Source organism: Arachis ipaensis, chromosome B05 (assembly GCF_000816755.2).
Source record: "Arachis ipaensis cultivar K30076 chromosome B05, Araip1.1, whole genome shotgun sequence".
NCBI classification, from domain to species: Eukaryota; Viridiplantae; Streptophyta; class Magnoliopsida; order Fabales; family Fabaceae; genus Arachis; species Arachis ipaensis.
In genome coordinates, this window is record NC_029789.2 from 51,769,315 (window position 1) to 51,777,375 (window position 8,061).

The following is an 8,061-nucleotide window of genomic DNA, read 5'->3' on the forward strand; positions in this document are numbered from 1 at the left end:
AAGGAAGTGGTACAGAAGGAAGTTATGAAGTTATGGCAGGGAGGGGTAATCTACCCGATCTCTGACAGCCCATGGGTCAGCCCCGTGCAAGTTGTCCCAAAAAAAGGAGGAATCACTGTAGTCCCCAGTGAGAAGAACGAACTAATCCCTACAAGGACCGTCACAGGATGGCAGATGTGCATAGACTACAGAAAACTCAATGAAGCTACAAGAAAAGATCATTACCCTGAAAACTTGAAAAAGAGGCTAGCTATGCCCCTATCATTTCCCCACCTGATTGGAACTTACCATTTGAACTGATGTGTGATGCATCTGATTTTGCAGTAGGGGCAGTGTTAGGGCAGAGGAAAGATAACTTAGTCCATGTGATATACTATACTAGCAAAGTCCTCAATGACACTCGAAGAAATTACACCACCACTGAAAATGAGTTGCTGGCAATAGTTTTTGCATTTGACAAGTTTAGATCATACTTCATTGGTGCCAAAGTGATTGTTTTCACAGACCACACAGCACTTAAATACTTATTTGCCAAGCAGGAGTCAAAACCAAGACTGATAAGGTGGATCTTATTGTTGCAGGAATTCAATATTGAGATTAGAGACAAGAAAGGAGTGGAGACACTACAAAAAAAACACCCATTCAGCCACACTTTTTTTAGGCTACATTTGAAAAGCGTAGCCTATTCTACGCTTTTCTCCGTGTTTCCTTTTTGTAGGAGAATAGGAAACACATTTGTGGCATCACTTGAAAAGTGTAGCCTTAGGTATTATAGATATCATTTATAAAATGTAGCCTTATCTTAGAAGCTATGGGTTCACTTTTTACACCAAAAAATACACTTTCAAAGAGTAACCTATTTGTCAGGTTTCAGGTGTGCTTTAAAAGTGTTGCCTAATGTATCTCAGGTCAAATATCCAACTCTTAGTAATTTTTTGTTCAATTTTTAACAAATAATACACATACAAACACTTAGCCAAATAAAATGAAAACATAAAACCCCACTTTGGTTTTTCCCTTCTTCGCGCCACCCCCAACCCAGAGAAGACTCTGCCCCATCACCACTCACTGTAACATCTCTAATTTCTAACCCTAAATCTCAAAATCCCAAATTAACTCAGAAAATCCTAATTTCCCCAATTCCAAACCCTAACAGCCGCAACCTCACTCTCCTTCAATGTAACAAACAAAAGCAGCCACTGTAGAGAGAAGAGGGATCGGGAGAAGAAGAGAAGAGAGGAAAGGCCTGTCCAGCCGTCACCACCGCAGCGCCGCTGCAGCTATTGCCACCTTCAGAGTTGCGGAAAGTCGTCTTCCCTGCCGTCGAATGCCGCCATCGTGTCGCACATGAGAGAGAGAGAGAGACAGATTCGAGAGGAGCTACCCACGATCGTTGCCGTCGAAGCCAGGCTCGTCGCCGTCACCACCCAAGAAGCTGTGAGGAGCCGCTGTCGTGCTCGTATCGCTGTGCGCCGTCGAGCTTCCCTCACCCTGAGCCGTCGATCTGTCGCCACCGCTACAAGGGCTTGTCGCTGGAGCCACGACTGTCACTGAGCTTCCGTCGCCGCTGCCGTTCAACCCGCTGCTGCCGTCGATTTGGAGTTGCTGCGATTGGAGCCACTAGCGGGGGTGAGTTGCTACTGCCTTGTTGCCGTCCTAATCATATTCAACGTCCACTGCCCTAAGCTGTTTCTGCCCTTGAGTTCGTTGAGTTCGGATTCCTTGTGCTACTGTAACTGTCATTACTGCTGTGGAAACCAACGTTTCTGTTTGGCTGCTGCTGAAGGTCTTCCACCATCACTGGAGCTGCCCAGAATCATCGTGGAAGCTGCCAAGATATATGGTTGATTTCTAATTATGCCAAGACATCATCACTAATTAAGTTTTATGTTGATTTTTTTTGTTTTATTTTATGTCCTGACTGCATTATAACTTGTGAATCCCATTTCCTTTTTGATATTCAATGTTTTGACAAACTGCCATGGTTTATAATCTATTGATACTTGCCATTTTCATGCTTAATCAGTCTTATTTAGAGATATTTTGGAGCTGACTAAGGCTTTTAACATGAAAGAGACTGAGGCAAAGGCATATATATATTTAAAATCCAGATTACTTTCCTTCTTTACATCACAGCCTTTAATGCATCAGCTTGCTCTTTTTATTTTGTTATGATTCTGTTTTGTGTTGCCTCCTTAATAGTAAAAAAGATTAAGGAGGCTCTATCTTGTGTTTTAGTTAATAGTTTAAGGATTAAGACATGATATTGACTAATGAATATGAATGAATAGTATTATCCTATTGTGCATTTCACCAAAACCTCCTTATTTAGCAGCTAATATTATATATAGTTCTACGTTCCTAGTAATCTTAGTGGAAAGTAATTAGCTGAAGTTGCTGGTTTTTGTTGAAAAGTGGTAGTTAATTACTACACTCACCTAACTATATCAGCTTATAACTCTCAAGAGGTAAAATATCTATATAAAGGTATTGATGCTTTATTTGAGTTTATTGATTTTTGTTTATCTATATAAAGACTTGTTTGAGAAGTGCATGGAGATTGCTCAGAAGTGTCTTGATGATGTACATGATGTTGTCCTTGATAGTTATTCAGATGATTGTTACTAAGAAAGTTATAGATTGTCCTTGAAAGTTATAGATTGTCCTTGATAGTTATTCAGATGTTGTCCTTGATTGTCTTATAGATTTTGTGCTGGAGTTTTAGATTTTCTGTTCTTGGTATTAGATTTCTTTGTTTTTTCTTTTCTCTATAATCATATCCTTGTATATTTGGTCATGTTTCATTATTTTTTAGAGCTGATGAAGGTGCCACGAGTAGAGTCAAAGTTAAGAGTATTCTCTTTCAAGATTCAATTTCTGTCTCAGGTATGGTGGTGCTTGCTATATTTTTCTATATGTTTTTTGGAATTGAACTTTTGATTCAGTTATGCTTTCTTCTTTTTGCAGGTTACAGAATTTAAGAAGAGTTTAAAAGCTGTGAACTCTGCTTGTGAAGAGGTACATTGTGCATGAAACTAACAAACTGTGTTATTGGCATTTCTTTGACCTCATGCATTTTCTCTTGGGAATAGGTCCGAAAGTCTGTCAAGCTGAAGATCATGAAGAAAATTCTTTTTGGGTAATACATTAAATCAAGGAACAGCTAGAGGTATGTACTTTTTCCTTTAAATGTTAATGTCCTTATCATTCTCTAGGACATTGTTCTAGCTCTCTCAATTTTCTATGTTTGGATAATCACAGGCCCTTCTTAATTTTTCAGCAGTTAAAATTTAATTTGATTCTGTTAGATCTTGTCTAACGTAAACTTACAGTTTATGGACTACTATTTATTTATTTAATTTATGCAGGATCCACAATTGGATTCAAGACTTCAAGTTGGATAGTCTTTTAAAGCTTACTGACACTCGTGCTTCTAACAATAAGATGACACTGATGCACTATCTTTGCAAGGTATAATAACAATTGCACTAAAGGAATATATCATTTGATCACTTACCTTCTTTCCATTTTGCTATTTTGGCTCTAGGTTCTAGCTGATAGGTCGCCTGGACTGCTTGACTTCCACTTAGACCTTGTAAGCATGGAAGCTATGACTAAGGTGATGATTTATGCTTGGTTAGAAAAAGAAAATTATTCAACTGCTAATTGCTAGTTTGGTTGGTTTATTGGTTCTGTTTCACTTTGTTCCCCTGTAAAACTGAGCACATATCTCCTCCTCTGACTTCTTGCAATGATATGTGTGTCACATGAATTAAGAGTTAACTCACACTTTAGAAGTATGCTACTACTGATCAATGCTACTACATGAATTAAAAAAATAATAATTATTTAAAAGTTTCAAAACATTAGCATCTGTGTGTTCTATTTCATTGAGTATAAAAGTTAACTCTCCCTCTTGTTCATAATCATGTTCTATATGTTGCTGCTGCATGTAGTAGTAGTAGTTGGAGGAGTAATAATTCAAGATTGGCTTGTGTAAGAGAGTTCAACTTTTCAAATGTACTCTTCTTGTTTTCTTGTTTATCTTCACCATTTAGGACAATCTCTTTTAATTCAGTAGTTCTTTGGCCACTGAATGATTCTGTGAAAAATCATAATTCAAGATGAATAATATGAACTTAGATATTCTTCAATTGGGACAAGGTTTGAAGGCTTATGCTTATATCTTGAGTGCTATCCATTTTTATATAAACACAGCCTGCAGTGACAGCTTCTGTTACATATGATCACAAAGCAATTGTTGTTAATGGGCAGAGAAAGATTCTGTTTTCTGGTTCTATACACTACCCCAGAAGCACACCTCAGGTACTTTCTTTCTTAATTATGTTTTTCTTTTATTAATCATTATTTTTAATTGTATCTTCTCATTGTTCATTGATGGGGGGAATGCATGTAAATGTGGCCAGAGCTTATTCAAAAAGCTAAAGAGGGAGGGTTGGATGTTATTCAAACCTATGTGTTTTGGAATGGCCATGAACCTTCTCCAGGAAAAGTAATTCACTTTCCAAAAAATTTGCAAGGTTTTTATTCTTTCATTTAAAAAAAACTGGAAAGAAATTAAAACTAATATATTTTTGCTTACAAAATATTTCAGTATTAAAGTAGAATTCTGCAGATAAAAACAGAAATCAAGCAGAGCAGGATTAGAGTAACATCAAAAGTAAGCATATGATTCCTGATGGTACAAATTGAAAATGAACCTTTTTTATATGTATATTTTCTTGACAAATATATGTGCATCAAGTTAAGCAAGTTTTACTTACGAGAAATTGCTTATTCTTCCTCTGACCTATCCATTTAATAGCAAAGGTTGTAGAATTGATAAACAAAGCACCAGAGGATATTCGACCAAAAGTTTTCGTTAGTGCAACAGCTGTTGGTTACTATGGTATGTTCATATGCCAAATCTTCTTCTCTATTGGTCGATTATTTTCTTGCTTATCGATTGTTAACTGCTTTGGTGCACTCTTTAGAATCACTTGAAATGATAGAGAAGTATGCATGATTTTAGATATAAAATGTCTTTCACTTCTTTTCACTGTTCAGGCACCAGTGAAACACAAGTGTTTGATGAACAAAGTCCATCAGGAAATGATTACTTGCTGGTGGACCTATAGGCTCTGGAAAACAATAGTATGTCCCGCATCTTCTAGCTGTTATTGATTGGTTCCTGGCTGCGTCTTAATTTTAGAAAGGCGCCATAATTAAGTTATTTTTCTTTCTTTTTGTACAGGTTTTCCTGGATTCATTTGGATGACATTATTAAGGTGAACTCTTAACTCTCATATCTCCAAAGCGAAATTTATTGAAATTTTGAAAAAACAAAAATTAGTGGATATAGAACATTGGCTAGCAGAAAATAAAAAAAAAACAATAAGGGACCTAAGGCTACACTTATATACAGTAGCTATAGAATACAAAAAAAAGGACCTAAGGCTACACTTATAAATGGTAGCCATGGTATATAATGTGGCTACGCTTTAAAAGTGATGCAGTAGCATTGAAAAGCGTAGCCTATTCTAGTAAAAATGGAAGCTGAAAAGCGTAGCCTTTGATCCTAGATAGCATCACTTGAAAAGCGTACCCTATTCCTAAACGTCAAAAGCGTAGCCCTTGGTGCAGAAAAGCGTAGCCTTTGAGAATAGGCAACGGCCGAATAGGAATCACTCCAGAAAGCGTAGCCGTAGCCCAGAAAGCGTAGCCGTAGCCTAAGGCATCATTTTTTTTCACTTTTGGCTACACTTTTCAAGTGTATCTGAATGGGTGTTTTTCTTGTAGTGAGAACAAGGTAGCCAATCACCTATCCAGGATCCCTCATGACAAAGGTGGAACACATGATACAAGTGTAAATGAATGTTTCCCAGATGAGCAGTTAATGACGGTTCACAAAGCACCCTGGTTTGCAAACATTGCCAATTTCAAGGCAACTGGGGCTTTACCTCCAGAGATCAACAAACATCAAAAGAGAAAGCTCATCAATGACGCAAAGTATTTTGTATGGGATGAACCATATCTCTTCAAGAAGTGTTCAGATGGAATCCTGAGAAGATGTGTTTCGGAAGAAGAGGGACGAGAGGTCTTGTGGAACTACCACGGCTCGTGCTATGGAGGCCATTTTGGAGGGGATAGAACTGCAGCCAAGGTGTTACAAAGCGGATTCTTTTGGCCCACCCTTTTCAAGGATGCCAAAGAACTAGTAAAGACCAAACAAGTGGGCAAACTGAGATATCTAACAGAGAGCTAGAAAAGGATTCTGGAAAAGACTGTAGGAGCATCAAGAAAGGATTGGTCGAAGAAGATGGATGATGCTCTTTGGGCATACAGAACGGCATTCAAAACACCAATCGGGATGTTCCCATATCAACTGGTGTATGGAAAAGCTTGTCATTTACCATTGGAGCTGGAACACAAAGCCCTCTGGGATCTCAAGCTACTAAATTTTGATAGCGTTGCTGCTGGTGAAAAGAGGGTCTTGCAGCTGCAGGAAATGGAGGAGTTCAGATCTCAAGCCTATGAAAATGCCAAGATTTATAAAGAAAAGGCAAAGAGAAGGCATGACCTCCATCTGGCACCCACGAGCTTCAAAAAAGGACTGCAAGTGCTCCTCTACAATTCCAAATTAAGAATTTTCCCTGGAAAACTCAAACTAAGGTGGTCTGGACCCTTTCTTGTCACAAAGGTCTCGCCGTATGGACACATAGAAATCATGGAGGAAAGTTCAAAGAAGACGTTCCCCGTGAACGGACAAAGGCTCAAGCAATACATGGGCAACATGGGGGAAAGCCCCAAAATGAAATATCATCTCAACTGATGGAGAAATCGTCGAGCTAGCGACGCTAAAAGAGCGCTTCGTTGGGAGGCAACCCAACCTAAGGTAGTTTCCTTTTCATGATCATCTCAATAAAGGATATAAGCAGTTTCCCTCGTATTGTGAGGAGCCAAGTTTGGTGTTGCACACCAAACCAATCCAAGAGTGAATGTGTAATTCTAAGTTTGGTGTTCACACACCAAATTAAGTCCAGAAATTTACAAGTATACATGCAAGCTAACTATTCCTCAAGTGCTTGGGGAACAAGCAACTTCCAATAACTTTGAAGGAATTCAATCAACCTTCTATAGAAACAGTGCACCACCATCCAAGGAGGCGAAGAAGGACGCAGAAGCTATGCATGATGACAACAAATAGATAACCAGAAGGCACCACCAAAGGTTGTATTGCTACTTGATCCCATATGCCTGGAGATGTTAAAAAAAATTGGAAGTCTGAATGTGCCCCTGATTAATGGTTACTCTTTAGCTTAAATCACTAGAATTTAATATTTGCTTTCATTGCCTTTGTCATATGTGTGCTGGTCCAAGTAACCTGTCTTCATTTTCACCTTGCTCAGTGGAATGGGAGCTAGCTTGCAACGTTAATGAGAAAAGTGATCGCCAATAACATCTTCGAAGCCATCATAGCCCACGTTAATTACCACGTTAACTATATTAACGTGGTAGTTAACGTGGAGGAAAAGGAAGCTCCAAGCGTTAGTGGTAAAAGTGAGTGCCACTAACGCTCCAAAAGGGCAATTGGCTACGTTAAGAGTCACGTTAACTCAGTTAACGTGAACTCTAACGTAGAAGAGGAAGATAATGCCAACATTAGTGACACTCACCTTTATCACAAACGTTGGATTAAGCCCATATTGGCTACGTTAAGAGCCACGTTAACTTAGTTAACGTAAACTCTAACATGGAAGGAGCAAGGAATCGCCAACGTTAGTTACCACGTTAATTACATTAACGTGGAAGCTAACGTGGAGGAAAGGGATGATGAGCCAACGTTAGTGACACTCACCTTTGTCACTAACGTTGGAGATGGCAATCAACACCACATTAGTGGTCACGTTAATGTAATTAACGTGAGGCACTAACATGGAAAAGGGGCATTTTGGAGCGTTAGCAAAAAAAGTAGGTGTCACTAATGCTATCGAAGATTTCGCAAGCCTACGTTAAAGGTCACGTTAACTATACTAACGTGAACTCTAACGTAGGGAGAAA

At 38.7% G+C, this 8,061-nt stretch overlaps 2 long non-coding RNA genes across 2 annotated transcripts; both read left to right on the forward strand.

Annotated features, from left to right (window-relative positions):
* LOC110272036 lies at window positions 1,127-1,856 on the forward strand. Its single transcript, XR_002362968.1, has 2 exons — window positions 1,127-1,629; window positions 1,704-1,856. It is a non-coding gene; the product is annotated as an uncharacterized LOC110272036 (long non-coding RNA).
* LOC107641871 lies at window positions 2,801-3,167 on the forward strand. Its single transcript, XR_001620473.2, has 3 exons — window positions 2,801-2,886; window positions 2,968-3,018; window positions 3,093-3,167. It is a non-coding gene; the product is annotated as an uncharacterized LOC107641871 (long non-coding RNA).